The sequence below is a fragment of the Aulonocara sp. 'chitande type north' Nkhata Bay genome, linkage group LG3 (genome assembly GCF_057382095.1).
Source record: "Aulonocara sp. 'chitande type north' Nkhata Bay isolate Kocher_YH1m ecotype deep benthic linkage group LG3, A_spYH_male_GT1.1, whole genome shotgun sequence".
Classification (NCBI taxonomy): Eukaryota; Metazoa; Chordata; class Actinopteri; order Cichliformes; family Cichlidae; genus Aulonocara; species Aulonocara sp. 'chitande type north' Nkhata Bay.
Genome location: NC_141346.1, coordinates 76,949,457 through 76,969,275, shown reverse-complemented (window position 1 = coordinate 76,969,275; position 19,819 = coordinate 76,949,457). Strand labels below are relative to the sequence as shown.

The window sequence follows — 19,819 nt, the reverse complement described above, 5'->3', positions numbered from 1 at the left end:
TCATTTGTCATGAGAAGTGGGGCTCAGGAGGTGGAGCAGGTCACCTGACAATAGAAAGCTCGGTGGTTTGATCCCTGCTGCTCCAGTCTGCATGCCAAAGCATCTTTACTGGTCGTGTTACTATGGTAACCCAGAGGAGTTTACTATGATAAGTATTAATTAATTCATTAAATGAGACAATCAGTCAAAAGTCAATCATTCATTTTTAATCAGCAGTGTTTTTGGAATCATCAGATAAATTTAAAACAAAACCAAAAACGCTGAACAAGTTTGTAAAGTTTTTTCTAAGCCAGTCGTCACAAACGTCTGTAAGTTTGAAGGTTTTCAGCTGACAGACGTTCAGGTAGTTTCATCGCTCTGGTTTGGAGGATTCAATGTTTATTAATCGTCCCTTCAGACGACCAAAGGCTGCCACGTGTACGGTAACAGCACAGACACGTGACAGACTAGACTTTCATGTGACAGCGTTTAATCTGTATAAGGTGACGTTGACATATTTTGGAGGCGTGTTGGTCACCAAACTGAACGTGTTCACTCACTGGAGTCTGTGTGCTTGTTGTTGTTGTTATTCACCGTCTTCTCTCTGACTGTGATGATGGTCCCATTTCCTTTAGACACAGTTAAAGATGGAATCTCCACAGTCACTTTACAGATGTGTGTTCCTGAATCCTCTGATGTTTGAAATGTTCAAAGATGAGTCTTTGCCTCCTTTTTCAGAGACTTGGAGATTGATTTGCGTTGGTCTCTCTCTTAATTATTGTTTGATTTTTCAGCCAGGCCACTCTGAATCTTTCAGACGTTCTTGTCCAGCAGCAGGTGATGCTTACAGTCTCTCCCTCCATGACAGAAACATCTGGACTCTGGGTCACAACAAACATGCCCGATGAAACAGCTGCAAGAGACACAAAACTGTGGGTCAGAACAAGAGACGAGTCTCCAAAAGTTGGTTCTGTTCATCTGGACGCAGCGTTTTGTGGGAGAAACGTTTCGTCATCATCAGGTGACGTCTTCAGTCTCAGCTGACTGCAGGTTTCAATCTTATAAACAGGACATTTGCATAATGACTGAAACCAGCCCACTGGGGCTGAGCTCCGTTCCTTCATCTTAATCATGCAAATTCTCATGACCATTGATCAACAACCACTGATCCATGTCCATGAGTCCCATTCACAGAGAGCTGGGGAATGGCTGCAATCACAGCATGTAAGATGTGACAGATGGACCCTTAGGCCCCTCCTCCATTCAGAGATGGTCTTTCCCTTTTCACGTAAATGGCCTCCTTGACTCCGCCCTCAAACCAGCGTTCCTCCCTGTCCAGGATGTTACATCCTCATCATTGATAGAGTGTCCACTGGCCTGTAGGTGTAAATAGACTGCAGAGTCCTGGCCTGACGAGGTGGCTCTTCTGTGTTGTGCCATCCTCTTAGCCAGAGGTTGTTTGGTTTCCCCGATGTATAAATCCTGCCAATCCTCCTGCACTTAACAGCGTACACTATGTTACTCTGTTTGTGTCGGGGGACCCGATCCTTGGGGTGGACCAGTGTTTGGTGCAGCGTGTTGAGGTGTTTAAAAGCCACAGAGACCCGGTGTTTAGAGAAAATGCGTCTCAACCAGGGGCGATTCTAGGATCAGAGCTTTGGGGTGCTGAGCACCCAGAGAGCTGCCCAGCCAGGCAAGATAAACTTTACTCGTCACGATGAGACGTCTTCCCTGTCTCTGTCAGTCCCTGCATCCCTACATGCCTCCAGTTGTCCCGAGTTCTCTCTGACTGTCTCCTTGGTGCATTTAAACCCCTGTTCCTTCCTGTCCTCGTCGTCTGTTGTCTTCGTCTCCGTTATCAGTCATCCTAATTTTACCCTCTCTGTGCAAGTCTGCAAATGTCTTTATTAAATCATAAGATTCTTAAATTCATCAAGTCTCAAAACATGACATCACTGTTTTGTACATTTTAACACAATTTAATAAACATGCTTCAGCCAGTACCTTTTGATTAGCCTTGTCTCGGTTTCTTGCTTTGTGGTAGATCTTTATTGTTTTCACTGAGATATTTGAATGCTAATCAATAAATCAATATTCAATTCTAAAAAAAAACTCTAATCAAACAGTTTTTGAAAAGTTTGTAACAAAACCATCAAATCTGATCAAGGTTATTTAAACGCTGCAAAAGAAGAATGGATTGGAATAAAAAAATACATATCCTGACCTTAATTACTGGGGAGAATAATGAATGATGCTCATAGTGAGTAAAAAGTAAACTGAGTGATTCTTTGGACAGACTTTTAAAGTGTTCGTATAATATAATACAGATACATAAACATACACTCCAAAAATAGAGTCCTTGAAATGTACAAATGTACAAAATATTAATTTAAACAATTATAAAAATGGAGGCAACTGTGCCTATGGTACAATGTATAAAAAGCTCTTCACTGCAGACACGACTAACATGGCTCTGCAGATTGTTTCTTTTATTTTAACGTCACCTCACCTCGAGGTTGGCAAATCTATCAGTGTTTGGTGATCAACTCTCTCAAGCAGTTTAACAGTTTCTGTTGTAACTGTCACTGCTCCCTGTCTGCTTCCTTACCTGATTCTTCCTGACCTTGTTCTTTCCCTCTTTGAACTGATAATCACACGCAGATGTCACACAGTGGAAATTTGTGTTTTTATGTTTTATCAATCTGTGTATTGGTACATAGTGTTGATTTTATTTGCATGATTTTATTGTGATATTTATATTGCATGTTTGTTTATTGATATTTATACGGCATGGTTTTATCCTCATATTTATATTATGTGTGTTAATGTTGTACCATGTTCCTTTAATCCACTGTGGACTAAACAGACAATTGTAGGCACCTGTGAGGTGGGGGCGTTCCCCAAGGTGGCCTATCAGCCGCCAGGTTGACCTGTTAAAGGGGATAGCGAGCGCAGAGACAAAGAGAGGAATGACGCACGAAAGGTGAGCAGGAGAAAAAGGAACGCGTGCAAGCCCGCACGTGTGTGGAAGGAACTGCTGCCTGACTGTGCCGCGAGTCGTTCGGCGATCCAGTCCCAACGCAGGAACAGCAACAGTGGGTGGCGATGGCTGCAATGCACAACAGGGCAGGGATGCCCCTCTGCCTGCATCTGACGGTGAGACGAGGGAGTCCGTGTTCAGGTGTGGAGTGGGGCGGGACTGTGCGGCGACGCGCTGTCAGCAGGAGACAGGTCTGCGATAGGAGCCTCCTCCCTGGTCTGCTGCTGACGAGTCTTACCATACTGGAAGAGAAGTTCCTCTCCTGTCTCTTTCATATAAGGACCACTCGCCCATGTGTGGCTGGACTGTGGGATTATGGGACTGTGGGAGGGTAATTTTAGCTTATGGAAAACATGTTTTAGCCTTGTTTTAATAGTGTATAGTTATTTCTGCCGGCAGGGTTTTTAGCGGGTTGCAACAATATTTTTATTGTATACGGGGAATTTTATCTTGTATTTGTGACTCTGGCTGTGTTTTTTTTTTTTTTTATGGAAATAAATGGTGTTTTAAGCCAGTTTAGTTTCTGTGCCCTGAGCGCTGACCCGCTCACTCCCCTTCCTCTTGTATGTGAACGGACTTGGAGGTGAAGATTTAGGTCCACCAGTCTTAGTGGCTACACAAATAGATTGTATTAGATGAAAAAATTACATTAATATGAAAAAATACTATTGAAATCACTAATAAAAAAGTCCTCCCTCAGTGTACTTTCAACCAAAAGGCAAAAAATCAAACACATGAACATCAAATAAAAGACATAAATACTGAAACACTGATCCAACATTATCCTTTATTGACGGATCATTTGTTCTTTCATTTTTACCTGAATGTTGCTGCTTCTTTTGAAAAGACGTCCTTATATCCATTATGAACCCCACACACACACACACACACACACACACACACACACACACACACACACACACACACAACAGGAGTTATAAGGTTAATGGGAATCCAGTCAGTTAGCTGTTAAGTACCTTGGGTTTAATATCGGCACATATGACAAAATGAGCAGCTTCTCTCATTCCTTCCTTTTCTAACAGGACAGTGGTAACAACAGCAGCTACGGACAGTTTTTAGTTTTAGATTTTAAACAGGCTGTATACATTTCAATGGGAGCAACAGGACGGTCAAATGTCGCTGATTTTACTACAGAGCAGGACGGATTGTAGGGCAGCAAACATCGTCGGAAAACACGTTTAACCCAGCAGGTTACCTGGTGTAATGTTTTTCAGGTAAACAGAAACATGGTCTGACTCCTACCAACTATATAAAGAGTAACTGAAGGTTAAATGCAGCTAACATGTCCTGTTTTAAGCCAGGCACTTCCACCTCCGCTCTGCTGCGTCTCAGCCACCATCTCTCTGGCACAAAGGGCACCAGAGCCAGAGCAGGGGAGAGGGAGCTGGAACAAACCATTCTGGGAGGGGGGTATCTATACTTCTGTTGTTAAAAGATCTCAACCAAGTACTGTATACTTTCTATATTTTTTTTAGTGTATCACACAAACACCAAATATTGTCAAAAAAGTAAGAAATCTTTGGGGGTGCTTTGATCCATTTTGGGAAGCACCCCCCAAAACGGGCTAAAAACGCCCCTGAATATAGTTCTTTACACATTTGCCTACCAAGTGGAAGCTCAGCGGCTGAATCTCAGGAGGAGACAAAACATCTCTTTGGGGTTGTGTCAGAAATGGCATCAGGCCTAAAAATGTGTCCAATCACACATGAACAGTCACCCACTGTGGTGCCCTGTGAGTAACAGCTGAACGCAGCCAGGAAGCAGTTAAAGCAGTTCTTTTATTAAATCCCTCGAATTAAAACTCTGATTCTGCACTTCAACACATCCTGATTGTTTTACTTTGGACAGAGACACAGCTCCAGCAGAGTTCATTGTCCAAATACTTATGGGAAAAACACTTGTAGTATATCACACAACACAGTACGTGAACATGTACTGAAGCTCCCCTTCCTGCAACCCTAAGTTGGACATGTGGTTATGAAACTAGATGGGCGGTAAAATAAGAACCATTATGGATGACTGTTGCTGCCTGTAAATCAAAGTCTGCCTGAGGTGGGATTTCAGAAGCAGAAACCATGAGGAGCACAGCACCACTCCCAGAAGGCTGAGATGTGAAGCCATGTGATGAGTGAAATGATGATGGAGGAGAACACAGATGAAGATCTGGAAGCTGCTGCCTCTTTATATAGTAGACACTGAAATCACCTTTTGCCTCCCTGCCAGCACGAAAACCCACACTAAAAACCCACTTACACAAACCCTCGGCTCTGGGATGGATTCAGAAACATGTCAGTTCTGCTAAACAAATGGACGGTTTTACAACCACAAAGTTTAATCCTACAAGGGCAGAATTATGTTCACTCTGTGAGAGGTGAACCTCAGACAGTTAGCAAGAGAAACATTCAAAGAAACAACCTAAATAACACAAACTTAGCAGTTGGGATGCAGATCAGACGATATCAGCAACGTGATGATCAAATGTAGTTAAAAACACAAGAAAAACAGGCTTTTTGCTCCAAAAGGACAAACAAAGCAGGGCCAGATTAACCTGTCGGCACCTGCTGGCGTGCAGAGTAACATGTGACAACAACACACACGACACACGTGGTCACCTCAACTTGTTTCACTGGAGTTTCTCTTTTAGAGCTTTAACCTCCTAAGACCTGAACTCTTTCATGCATTTTTAAAGTCTCTTTGCTATTTGGGCTGTTTGGGACCTGATTCATGTACAAACAAAGAATTACCAGAATTTTGTTTCTGAGAGAAATGAGATCCACATATGAGGATATTCGCTTTAAATGTCGATAGAACAGAGGCAGGATAATGACCTCGTAAGTGCAAATCAGGTCCTTGTGGAGCAAAACTTTGTATTTTGGTCTAAACATCCCAAAATGTGACGTCCACACATGAGGACAACAGGGCGCTAAAGTCTGTACAAACTTTTGTTTCTTCATTTGCTTGCAAACGAATGGAAATCCTCACTTAAAGCCAAGAAGCTTATTACCTGTGCAGCTTTAGTGCCTCAGAGCAAACAAGAGAGCTTTGATCACAATGATTTTTCTTTTCACATTTCATTCACTAGCGATTTTTTTAATGTCACCTGATCTCAGCAGACTGAATATAACAGTAAAGCACTAGTGAGCTAATGAATTAGATATTGGTCACTCATATCAACTGAAAGAGTGTAAGACAAGTAAATGTGCTATAAAGGCCGGAGAAGAGTTAATAAAAAGGGCTTGAAATGAAAATATTTCATTATTTGCTGTTTCATAGATTTTTGGTTTTATTGCACTTTTGTCAGCCCTGCTGCTGTTTTTAAAAGTACTTTATTAATAAACTGGCATAAATGGTAACATTGAACACTTGCCAGTGTTGTCACGGAGGAGCAGGGAGGACTCGGCGCAGACTGAAGTCTCAGAAAAACAGGTTTATTTACACACTCCAGGTGCACTATATACAGGTGAGGGAGAAGGGGGCCAGGGTTCCCAGGGGTGCAGAGCGGGGTCGGGAAAAGCGTCCAGAGTCTCCAAACCAAAACACGAGAAATCTGCATACAGAGAACAAGGGTTAGCACGGAACTTTTACGGACAGAGCTCAAAACTGGCTGAGGCTAAAGTAGCACTGACGAGCGTTATTCAATAGTCCAGCGGCGAGGTGCTCTCAGTCACTGCCTTAAGTAGCGGGAGCAAACAGGGTGAGGAGCCACAGGTGATTGCCTACAGGTGGTGGAGGCCGGGAGCTCACAATGAGCTCCGCCCAGGCAGCGAGCAGAGAGAGAGGAGAGAGAGAAAAGACAAAACATAACATGTAGCCACACAGGGCCAGCCGAGCAGGCACGGGGACCGTGACAAGTGTGAACAAAAGGTTCTTAACTTTAGCATCAAAGCTTCGGTTCACCTTTCTCAGGGCAGTTACTTCAGTATGTGTATTAATTATGTATGTATGTATTATTGTGTATTATGCTCTCACTAGTCCACTTTACCCTCTAATCACATCTCTGACATCTGCAGGTTGCTCCATAGAGACTCTTGTGCAATGCCAGGTGTTTGTGTTTGTCTGTAGGTACACATTAGATATGACCATAGACGCACACACACAAGTGAACACAGCAGCACAGATGGTTTCCACCTGCTTCCCTCTTTCTTCACACAACTGTGAGGATGATGAAGAGGTTTCAGGACGAGGTGGTCAGCAAGCACAGGATAAAGCAGGGCCATGAAACTCTCTGGTGCAGCAGATGTTTAATCAGACTCAGCTTTAGGCTTCTTTTCCCACCTGGCAGCAAAGTAACAGCTTCACTAATGTGAACAGTCACAATGTTAAACGTTTCTATATCTTCATATATTTTTATCTGTTGATGCTGCAGAATAAAGTCTGTTAACAGAGTGCAGGATGTGTAGAGCAGGTCCAGCTCTCCCTTTACTGTGTCCACTTTCATCAGCCCCTGTGAAGTGACACAGAGTGCATGTGTGTCTGTCAGCTGTTGTTTGTTGTGAAGGATGGAACAAATGAACACACACTTTTAGAGAAATCTGAAAAAGCAACACGTGCTTGGGCTCCTTCTGTGCTCGTCTTCATTAATGCTGATCTTTCTTTCCTGTTTGTTCTTTGGCACAAGCTTCAGTCTTTTCTCCCAGGGCTCCTTCACACTTAGAAACACACCTACATTCATTTATACACAAACATCATGAAACAAAGGCTTTGTAAAAGAGGACATGAGATCCTCTCTGAACAGCACATTCATATCAAACACAGGACTGAACAGGATATACTGAGTCTGTGCTGTTTTCATTGTTACTTGCTGAGTATTTTTCCAGTGTTTGAAATGTGACTCAAGTCTGATTCTTCTACTGTGTGTGAACTCTAAGCAGCTGCATTAAACAGCTGCTTTTCAAACCAGGCTCAATCCTATGACTCTGTGAATGTAAACTTTTGTCACCTGCATGAATAACAATCCTTGATCTAGTCAGGACTGCAGTGCTCCTGTGATCCCAGCTTATAGATGGAGGCTAGCATGAGAGGCTCAGCAGCTAAAGCAGCACACCTGGGTCTCCCAGCCTATTAAAAGCAGCCCTTTGCTTCACCTGCTTCACTAAACATTATTATTATTATTTAAGCAGAGTGGTGTGATTCATGTAGCCATTGCTGTGTGACAGGAGGACTTTTCTTGAAACAGCTCGTGTGACGTGAGCTGACGTAAAAACAGTGATGTTAGCTTGATTCTCTTGGCTAAAACTATTTTAAAAAGAGGGTCAATCATGCAAATCTGCCAATAGAAGCCAAAGTTACAGCCCCTCAGAGTTTAAAGAGAAAAGGCCCGTTTCCAACACTCGGTTGTGCAAAGGGAAACAGGCCCACAGTGCCTGAGTGTGTGGGTAATTCTTCAAATAATATTCAAAAGCAAACATTTTTAAGCATGTAAATAAAATTCAATCATTTCTGCTCTTCAATACCTAAGAAATGAAAACTGGCAGATGGTCCCAAAATGTGAAACGCCTGGCTATCTGTGCATTTAGTGCTGCAAGTTTTCACTGTTTACCTTCAGAAGCATAAATCTCTGCACAGATAATGTTCATATGTGGATTCCTGGTTTCTGCAGTTAATTGTGACCCAAAGCGTATTTTTAAAGTGGTTCCAGGCAATAAAGCCTAAAAATAAATACATCTACTTCCTTTTTCTGTGTTCCAGCCTCAGTGACTCTGACACAGTGCTGTAATATTTACACCTCTGATGAAAACAGAGTTTGTAGTTGCAGAAATACTCGACTCATTTTGGGCATTTACGAGCAGGAACCTCAGAAAGCCCCTCGCTGCTTCACTGGTTAAGAAGCAAAGCAAACATTAGTTCACAGTGATGTTAATTAAGGCCCAAAGTTTAGGAACGAACGTCAGCACTTCACTAATGAATGTAATGCTGATTCATGTGCTTGTTTTGTAATGTGCATGTTGTGCGTTGCTATTTCCCATATTCTTTGGCACTGATAGATGAAGAGTCTCAGGCAGGACCGAGGCTGCCAGCTGCTGACAGTGAGCAGGGAGAGAGCAGCAGAAGCTGGGCAAGAGCAGGGCACCTTCAGCCCCCTTCATCAGTCAGAAATCATTTGGGTGTCTGTGTGAAATGTCTGATTTTTAAAATCTTTTTGTAGACATATTTATTAAATGTTTAACAATTATATAGAAGAAAGACAATGTAAAGAACAAAACATGACAAAACCAAAATGAGTTGAAGTTATGAACTGTTTCTGAGAGACAAATAACACCAGGATCCTTTTTGTGTAGCTGACAGCTGGTAACTGTGCAGGGGCGGGTCTAGCAAAGTGTTGCCAGGGGGGCAGGTAGGGCATTAACAGGGAGAGGGGGGCACAAAGAAATACTTTTCTTTCTTGTTCTCATTTAAAATGTCTCACTTTTAATAAATAATTATCTGAATCTTACAACAAACGTTTCCATCTGATGTAAAATGTATAGAAATCCATTATTGTACATAGTCATTTTTTAGGGTCCCATCATAATTTCTTCAGAAGTAAGTACTGCATATGATGCCAGTGTTTCCCACATTTTCTAGATTCTGCACCAGTACTGTGTGTAAAATGCATCAAAAAGTCCGTTTGATTCTTTCTCAGCTGTCTTTCTGTCTCCTTTCACTTTTTAAAGGTTGCCATGTTAGAAAACATATTTTGCCCTGCCGTGCTGTTTATTGATGTGGCAAATGAAAGGTTTATGAAAACATATCTAAATCTGTCATCAGTAATCAGCAATGATCATGTCTCACCTCTAGTCTCTGTCTTAATGTCAGGTTTCCACCGTGTGTTGTAGATGTTCAGGAGGTTAACTCGACCAACTGTCTACTTCCTGTTTAGAATACCAGGACAGGGAGGATGGTGCAGGTTTAAGTTTATTAGACTGATGCATGTATACCAACAAGACAGCGTCCATCACTGTGACAACAGCGTTTGTTTTCATTCAAAGGCTTCATGGTTTTTCCTTTAATACCTGGTGGGCCGGTCTCCAGTCAAAATGCCCGGGACCATTTTTTGTCCCAGTCCAGCCCTGGTGTCAGATCTGCATGCAGTGTCAATGAGACGATCAACAACAGATCAGACAAAACACTCAGGCGGACACTCCTCTGTAGAAGGAAACATGGAAAGTGTGAGGTAATCAGTGCACAACATCACTTTGTATTTCAGGCTGTTTTTATATAGAACTTCAGCACCAATGTAAAAGTTCTGGTTTGAGGAAGATGAAGGACATTTTCAGGAAGGATGCCGTCTGCAAGCAGAGCTGCTTGAACCTCAGCGCTGAGGTCCAGACTACTTCCTGTGAAGCCACGTGATGTAAATCTGCTGCTGTAACTTCACAGTTTACTGAAGCTAAATGCAACGTTACCATATAATCTGTTTTCAACAAAGGTTTCACTCCGTCCGGTGTTGATGGAATGATTCAGGCCGTACTCGTCAGGCTTCCCGTCGACCACACGCATTTCAGTCACAAACCCCGTGACTGACAACAAGGGAAACAGCAGAAGAAAAGATGTGAAAAATACTGGATGATGATGATGGAGGATTAACCGCGGTGGTTAAACTGTTTCCTGTCTTTGTGGGCGTACTCACAGGGAAGTTTCCAGGCACGTCAGTCTTGGTGGCTAAAGTCTCCATTTTCCAACATGTATCGCTACAGGTGCAAAGACACAACATTAATCATCAGTGTAAATATTTTAATGCTGTCCAAACTGTGTTTGCTTTGTCTGTCCTCTCGCGCTCACAGAGGAAACGAGGACGCCACCTTCAACCCATCTTCAGTTGGCTCAACCATGGCCGGACTTCCTGTTGGCTTTGTGACAGCAAACCACTTGAAATGAGAGCAAACTGCAGTCAAGCACCACTTACAGCAACCTGTGGACACGCAAATGGAAAGCACTGAGAATCATACAGAAGCATAAGAGCTGTTTATGGTAACACGTGTGTGTGTGTGTGTGTGTGTGTGTGTGTGTGTGTGTGTGTGTGTGTGTGTGTGTGTGTGTGTGTGTGTGTGTGTGCACATTAATAATACACTGATGTATGTTAGTTTGATTTATGCTATATCTGAGAAAACAATTGCAGAATTTTACATCAAAGTTTCCAAAGCTGATGTTTTGTTGTTCACTCTGTTTTATATTCATATAGTTTGTTGTTTTTAAATCAGTGGACAAAATAAATATTATCACACAAAATCCAGGGTGAAACATAACCAAATAACCTAAATGGTGAAGTCATTATAGAAGTACATGTTGCAAAGGTCAGCCTCCTGTATAGACTGCTAAACTGTCTGGGGGGGCCCTGCCTGTCCTCGTTGGATAAGCTCCACCCCTTTTCCATAAGACGGAGACATTTGTATGAAAATAGATGGGCAGTAAAATAAAAAATAAAAAATATTATGGATGACTCTGTAAATCAAAGTCGGCCTGAGGCAGAAGCAGAAACCATGAGGAGCACAGCACCACTCCCAGAAGGGCACGAAGTGAAGCCATAGCTGCTGAAGAGTGAAGACGTGATGATGGAGGAGATCACAGATGAAGATCTGCTGCCTGCTGACTCTTTATATAGAAGAGTGAGACTATCTCCCCACCAGCAGCTGCACTTATACAAACCCCAGGTGCTGGGATGGCTTTGAACATGTGACATTTTCTGCAAACACATGGACAGTTTCATAACCACAAAGATTATTCCTGCAGCGGCAGAATCGTATCCACTGTGTGAGAGGTGAACGTCAGACAGTTCTTAGAAAATGTAGTTTCTCTTTAAGCTTTTAACGTCTCTTTTACCCCCATTTGTCTAAAACTACTTGACAGCCCTTCATGTCAGAGGTTTATTACCTGTGCAGGATGGAGCACATGGTCTCAGTCAGGCTGGACACGATCACTCCTACAGGAAGTAAATGTGATTTTATTTCACCTGTGAAATGATGAAAAACAGCAGAATAGCTCACGCTAACAAACGGGTGTTGAAATGTTTCATTTTCTGCTGTTTCACAGGTCAAAAAGGGCGTCGAAGCAAACTGAAGCTGAGCTGCTGCTGCTGTTGTAGTGCAGCATCTGCTGTGTGCTTCATCAGAGAACCTTCTGTACACAGCAGACAGAGGCTGCTGCCACTGAAGTCCATCTGCTAGAGAGCTTTAAACACTGGTTATTGAAGTGGCTTTGATGATACTGATACACAGTCTTTGCTGCTGTCACAGGACAGGGATCCACCAGGGAGTAGTTGTCAGGATAAAGAGCCTTCGCTTCTCTAAATATAAACTGGATACTTGTAGGAAACTTTGGGAAGCAGCATTTTTCCTCATATCGTCTAAACTGAAGTTAGCTCAGGTGCTTCTTCCATACTTGCTCTGCAGAAAGCCAAAGAGTTTGGAGCTCTGCAAACATTTGCAGCACAGCTGGATGTTTGTAACTTTGGTCACCTCTGTATCATCCCTCAGATTCTTTCTGCACAGCTTTGAAACCATGACAGCACGAGTGATGCTGAGGAGACGTCCAGTTTAAACAGACCTTTATTCCTGGAACACAAACACATGAAGTGATGCTGCTAAAGAAGAACATTTAATCGCACTAATGAATCAAGCATCTGTTTGTCTGTCAGTCTGTCAACAGTTCCTCTGATCGACTTCAGACTTGGTGGGTGTTTTGTTTTTGCAGCGGTCAAAGTCGATCAGCGTGTTGCTTTGTCTGCTGTAAATCTGCCTGTACAAAGGGAAACATGCATGTTTTAGATGCAAACTCACAACATGGCTGCATTTTTGTGATTATGTGTATTTTATATTGATTTATTCTATTATGTTTTGTATATGAATCTTTACAAGTGTGTCGATACAAAGGCTTGATTAAAACAAAGGTCTCAGCTGTGCTGTTAGGGATGCTCTCATATTTGTTTCAAATGTAATAAATCAAAGGATTTCAGGCTTTTCATCCTTTTTATTTGTTTGGTTCTAACAGCAGCTGGATAAAAACATGCAGGTGATGAATATAATTGTGTGATATTATGAGCATTGTGAATAAAGAAAGAGCAGAGATAGTAAAAAGGAAACAGGTGATGGACGTGAGATTTTCAGAACAAAAGCTCCTCAGTGAGACGATCACCTGGACACAAGGTCAGGCAGCTGGGACTCATCTAGAGAGCAAAATGGAAAAGTGATCTGTGCAGAACATCACTGTTGATTGCAGTTATTTACATCAGACTTCTTCTCTGAGATAAGAGCACCATTTGTGGGAAAGATGACAGTATTTCCAGGCTGGATGCTGTTTGCAGGGAGAACTGAATGAAAGTCTCCTGCACCTCAGCGCTGAGGTCCACACCTGTGAACACAGATGAGGTCAATCTGCTGCAGCACGTAGAGCTTTACTGATCAGCAGGTTCAAAGGATTCAGCAGAGCGTAGAGTCAGAGCTAAATGCCACATCACCATAGAGTTTGTTAACAACAGCTTTCTTTGCCCTTTGTCTCGATGGACTGAATCAGGGATACTCGTCATACTTCACCTCAACCACGTCACTGAGAGACCCCAGCCTGACACAGCAGCAGAGATGATGAAAGCAGAAACAGCAAACAGATGCTTCAGTTGTGTTTCTCTCTGTGTGTGCGCTCACGCCCACTTGTGTGTGTGAACTTTCCACGTACCTCAGCTTGTTTCTCCAACATGAGCCATCAGGGCTGAAAAACATCACTAACACATGAATTCTTTCTCTTTTTGTTATCACCTGTGATCATGTGTCTCATGTTTCTGTCATTCACCAGTTCTTGTAGAGTTACGTGTAACTAGACTTCTGTGGGACGTAAATGATTGTTTTGTATGCAGATCTGTACAAAGGATGTAAACACGTGATTACAAAGGAGATCTCAGCTGTGTTGTTGTGGATGGACTTCAACGTATTTGTTAAAAAAGAGAATAAAGCAAAGTGTTTTAGCTGTTTGGGAGTTTTTGTTTGATTCCATTCAGTTTTATTTCTATGGAGTCAAATAATAAGAAAGGCTCTAGAACAGCCCTGAGTTTGTCCAGGTGACACTCCTCTGAAGAACAAAGACAAAGAGGAAGAAGGGGACTCGTTTTCAAGTCTTGTTTCTTTCAAAATAAAAGCTGAAATGTTTTGGAAGCATGATAATATTTCAGCCAGGATGCCGTCTCCAAGGAGACCTGCACCTCAGCGCTGAGCTCCACATCACGCCCTGTGAAAGCACAGATATAAATCTGCTGCAGTGAGAAGAACTTTACCCAACACAAGTGTAGAAGTAGACATTTGACTTTACCTACAACCTGTTAACAACAAAGCTTTCATTGCCTCTGTTGTTGATGTCATGTAGGACTAATCATACTTCACATCAGCCATGCACACGTCAGAGGATCTCCAGGCTTTCAGTAATAAAGCCAAGCAGATGATGTGAACATAGCAATAGTAAAACATGCATCATAATCAGCTGTATGTGTCGACTATGTGGCACCTCAGTCTTGTTGGCATGAAGAAAAGTTGTGTAACATGTAGCATAAGGGCTGCAAAGACATCATGTAGACAGCAGTCGTCTGTTAGTCGTAACGTATCTCCTGTTAAAGAGTTAAATGTGCGTTCTCCATCTCTGTCCTCTCACAGCTCGCCGTACACCAACTCCAGCTGTGGTAACCATGGCTGTGCCCATCAACACGCTGAAGCTGAGACGCCACCCGTCACTATGGCGACTCCAATAGGGTTACCTGTCAGCTGTGGACGCATGAAAGGAAAACAGCAGAAACACAGACATGTTTACTGGAACATTTCCTATTGACAGCTTTATGGAAAAGTGGGTTTAAACACTTTTCTATGTATTATTTTGTTTATTTATGGATTTATTGTGAAAGGAATTTCAAAGGTTTAATTTGACCTTTCCCCTGTTTTTCATACAGACTGGAGACGAATGGATGGTGCTTTCTTTGTTTGTCTAAAGATAATGAATAAAACTCTACACACATCTTAAACCACCCTCCTTTCTATATATTTTGTTATATAAATGGAAAGTATATAAGACACAAACTGAGCTTATATGATACTAAGGACCCTGGAGGTCAGTCCACCTTTATAATTCAGCACAGCCTGGAGTCTTGGTCTTTTCTTGGATGTTGGTTCCCTTTGTTTCCATCCTCTGTTAAGATGTTTCAGTAATGTTGAGGTCTGGGGAGGCCAATCCATGGCTGACGTCCTGTGATGCTGCATTAGCAGTTTGTTCATAGTGAAAAATGAAGCCACTGCCAATCAGACATTTGCACAGTGGATCAACTTCTGATGGTACTGTCCTGAATTCCACACCTATAATATGTTTGCACATCCTGATGAATATGTGCAGCTGATTTTCAGTCCAGTTCCTGTGTGACAGACGCCAGTCTTTCTGCCTGTGTCCTTCCTTAACAATAGAGCCATCCTTCCACTGAGACTGTTTCTGATGAGGCTTCACTGAGCAGTAGATGGATCCCTCAGCTCATCTAATCGTCCTATTTCTAACACATGACTGTCAGAAACTGTTAATCTGCTGCAGCTCTTTAACTCCTCCACTTCTTTTTTTGTAATCTCTTAGTTTCCTCATCTTTAAGGTGGCACTGCACACCAGATCCAAAGTCAACATGCTGTTATATAATGGAGTTGAACCTGTAATGGAGTTTGATTTAAACCAATCAGCAATTAAGTGAATGATGATGAGCAAAGATGGTGGAGGTGGTGGATGAAGACCCGGACAGCTGTGGTTGGCTCCTCGTATAGAGCAGAGTGAGGTTGTGTTTGCACATTATTATAAAACCATGTTCACCATATATTTTAGCTGCAGACAATAACATGATTTCTTTGCTGTGGTGATTTTATTCCACTTTGGTAAAATGGAAAACCATCATTTCTTGCTGTAATTCACACATTATTCCAAGAGCCTCAACACGAGCCTTGTAGTCCGACCATATATAGACAAATCAATAGTTGTGTTTGTAACAGCTCACGAACATGAATCGTTCCACATTACTTTAAAATCATTGTAAACTAAACTGGAATAAATGAGTGTTTATATATAGTTTTGTCTCAGCTGTTCATACACAGTGTTTCAGTTCTTATCAGAGTCCCACCGTCTCACTGTGGTGAACCTTTAGCTCTGTTGTAAGCGTGTTGTTAGACCAGGTTTCCCTCATTTAAAAATAATCTCTCATTAGAAATGGACATGATGTCTAAGACATAGAAATGCTTATTATGGGTTCACTTGATGTCACTGAAAAGATGCACATGGGTAACGTGCAGGCCGTCCTGCTCCGAGGTTTATCTCCTCACCTCGAGTCTGCGACACTCTCTCCGTGTCCTCTCAGATAAGGGCGCGCACATTTCTGCACCATCTTCTAAATTACAAAGAGCGATTCACAAAACAGAAGCTCACAAAACACTCATCACAAACCAAAAATGGCTCCACTGAGCGTCAAACTGTCACCAGAATTACTGATAATCTAAAGACTCACAGAACTCATTTTGTCTCATTGTGTCTTAGTTTGAGACATAAGTGCATGATCATAATACTGTGTAGTTAGATGAGACAGAGCTGATGCTTGCTCTTAATTATCCTCTTCATGTTTCCCGAGCCTCAGCAGTGGAAGCTACCATGGATAGAAAGACTATGACTCATCTTAAATCTCAAATCTTTGTCTCCAAAGAGCTGCTGATGTGTCCGATATGATCCACAAGCTTAAACTAGGATTATAAGTGTGTGCAGTGATGTGTGTGAAACCTCTGAGGACTCACACGTGTGTGCTTCAGCCCACACACACATATGAAGCACTGCGACCTCACACAGAAGTGTTTTACACATCCAACCTGAATCCTGATCATTTCTACAGTTTATTAAGTTCAGCTTCACCTGAACATCAGTGATGAAGCTGCTCTGACTCCATCACAGCTCACAGCTGTTGGAACGAGTCAAACAATGAAGAAGGTTCAGAAACAGCTGATGATTTTACAGAAACATGATGCAAACATGAAAATGGACACATGATTTTTTATTAACAGACACCGTTTATGTTTCACTGTGCATGACGTCATCAACACTGACACCAGGGGGCGCTCATCAGCAGCCTGAGGAACTGTGATAATGGGGGGAGATGCAGTGTTGTGTGTACTGCAGTCGGACAGAAGGAAAAACTTCCTCCTGAAAACATTTTCATCCTTCCCAAAAGTGTTTGAGTCAAATGTTACAAATATATAAATACAATAAAACACAGGGTCTTACATAAAATTAGTGATGCAGTTGTGCACTGAGCACCTTTCCAATGTTCCTTCCTCAGATGAGTCCAGCTGCTGAACACATTAACATCTGTATGTAAATGTAGCCGAGAACCAACCTGAGCACTGCTGGGAAAATACAAAGGCAACCATCAAAGTGCTGTATTATCTTATTTATTCTGAATGTTGACTTAGATCCACACCACGATTTATGAAACTATAGAACTAAAATAACAACAATCGTCTGCTTCTTTAAAATTTCTTTCATTACATCAAACCAGTGAAAACTGAAAAAAACAAAGAGCTGTTAGCATGTTCAGACCAACTTTGAGACAGAGACTGTAAAGTTCTGCACTTTAAATCCTGCCTGTGTTCCTGCAAATGATTCACACTGAAAGTATCTTAGTTTAGTATTGAGTGAGCCACAAAGCAGCCTGATAGCTTTAAAACAGGAAAAGTAAATGAAATTGACAGTTTCAGTGTAGCTGGATCTATTATTGGGGGGTCATGGCCCCCGTAACCCCGCCTGGTCCTGAGGTCAAATCCACCATCTTTGTTTCAGAGCTTCATGTTCTCCCGTGTTTGTGTGCGTCCTCTCCGGTACTCCGGCTTCCTCCCACAGTCCAAACACATGCAGTTAGTGGGGTCAGGTTAGCTGTGAGTGGTTGTGTCTCTGTGTTATTCCACCTTAATCAATGACTTCCTGTTAGCATGAAGTGCTTCTGTAGGACTGATGTCATTTTCATGGTTGGATCATTTAAATGAAGCTGGACTCAGATGCAGTAAATAAGCTGATTGATCATTAATGAATAAAGCTGGTCAAACACATCACGTGGACACATGTGATTGTGTGTTGTAGTATTGATCCCAATGCTGGTATCAGTCCTGGATCAATAACACTGGATGGATGCGTTCAGCATGGAGCCCTGAGCTGTGTTACAGACAAACATGGAAACTGACAGGTCTGTGTCATTCACAGTCTGTAACACTTCTAAACAACAGAGGCTGACCCAAGTGCCTCAGAGCCAGGCACGCTCACATCACAGCTCTCTAAATAAGCCAGTTTCAAAATAAGAGCTGAAAGCTGTGTTTGCTTGTGTTAGCTTATTATTGTGGAGACTAACATTCAGTGATCATGTGTTCAGACTCATAATGATTACTCTCAGAAATCCTGATCTTTGTATTTACTGTGTGTTGGATCAATAACTGAGATTCATGGTATCACACAGCTGTGCTGCTGCTGATGTCAGCACATCTGGAACAATACGAGGTATCTGCTAGCAGACTGAGCAGGACGTGAGACCTGTGGACTGTTTAAAGCTGTCCCTCCACAGCTCACTCAGACCTGATCCACACCTCAGTGATATTCTCTGACTTCCTCAGTAGAGACAGAAACCATTCAGATCTGGGACCATCAGCTGACTGATGATGTCACACAGACTGTGTTTTTCAGGAACAGTGATTCTGATGTGAGCCTGCTAGCTGACAGCAGACCTGATGAAAGCACATGTTCACATCTGTGAGGACAGACTGGACTCTTTGACTGCACCTTGGTTCTCCTCAGAGGTCTGTACAGGAGCATGTCCACCCCCACTGAAGATCTCAGTCACTGTGAAACATAGAAAGCTGCTTGTGTGGCCTCTGCCTCACATGTAGATACAGCTACAGGTTTCTCTGTCAGTCAGACTGAAACAGTGTCCTGATGCTGCATCATTCAGCTCTGTGCCCCAGTCAGCATCACTGGGAGATACCAGTGTTTCTGCCCTTTTCCTGTAACACTACACTCAGCACAGGCTCAGCTGGTATCCAGTGTTGGACTTTGGCTTCAGCTGCTGTGATAGATCCTCTAACATAGATCAGCTCTGCTACATGTTGTTAGATAAGTGCAGCTGCTGTCATGTCCTGATGTTTCTCTGGCTCAGCAGCTTCTCCATCAGAGGTTCACATGGAGCTGATCCAGTATCTCCAGTAACTGTGTTCTGTGCCTCACTGGTTCATCCTTCTGTCTGTGTGACGTCAGTCAGATGTTGAAGTTAAACTCTGTAATCTTCACTGTGTCACAGAGTTCAGTGAGTCCCGTTATTCACAGTATCAATCAGATCATCAGAGAACAGCTGATCAGCAATCAGTGGTGCCAACAGCGCCTCCTGTGGTGAGAGGATGCAATAATGCAATGTAGCATTTTTCCACTCAACACTTGCAGTCATGGAAACTGTCTGTTGGATCTGTGTGACGTTGCTTTCTTGGTTAGAGTTCCTCACAAATGTCCAGATGATTCTTCTAATGAGGCGTCGACCATGTTTGCAGCTCTTTGGAAGAAAACGTCGCCCTTTGCCATCCTTACTTTTCTTTGACTTCTTCAAATGCAGCTGAACTCCAGCTGGTATTTTCTTGGACTTTGCAGCTGTTTCTGGTCATCAGTTCATTCCTGCAAACCTCTGAAGCTGAACAACAATGATGCTGCATTGCTGGCTGATCCCAAAAGGTTGATTCTGTTCATCTGGACGTTTTCAGAAACGTTTGCTCACTGATCAGGTGACTT

General features: G+C 42.5%; 2 protein-coding genes across 2 annotated transcripts in view; both read right to left on the bottom strand.

Moving 5' to 3' along the window:
* Positions 1-19,819, bottom strand: part of LOC147337069 (protein NLRC3-like) — a 169,845-nt gene that overhangs the window by 93,071 nt on the left and 56,955 nt on the right. The window lies entirely within an intron of this gene.
* Positions 17,436-19,819, bottom strand: part of LOC147337064 (protein NLRC3-like) — a 280,764-nt gene continuing 278,380 nt past the window's right edge. The window contains exon 10 of the mRNA XM_086285731.1: positions 17,436-19,819. This exon is cut by the window's right edge and continues 994 nt beyond it. The gene's annotated coding sequence lies outside the window, so the exon portion shown is untranslated.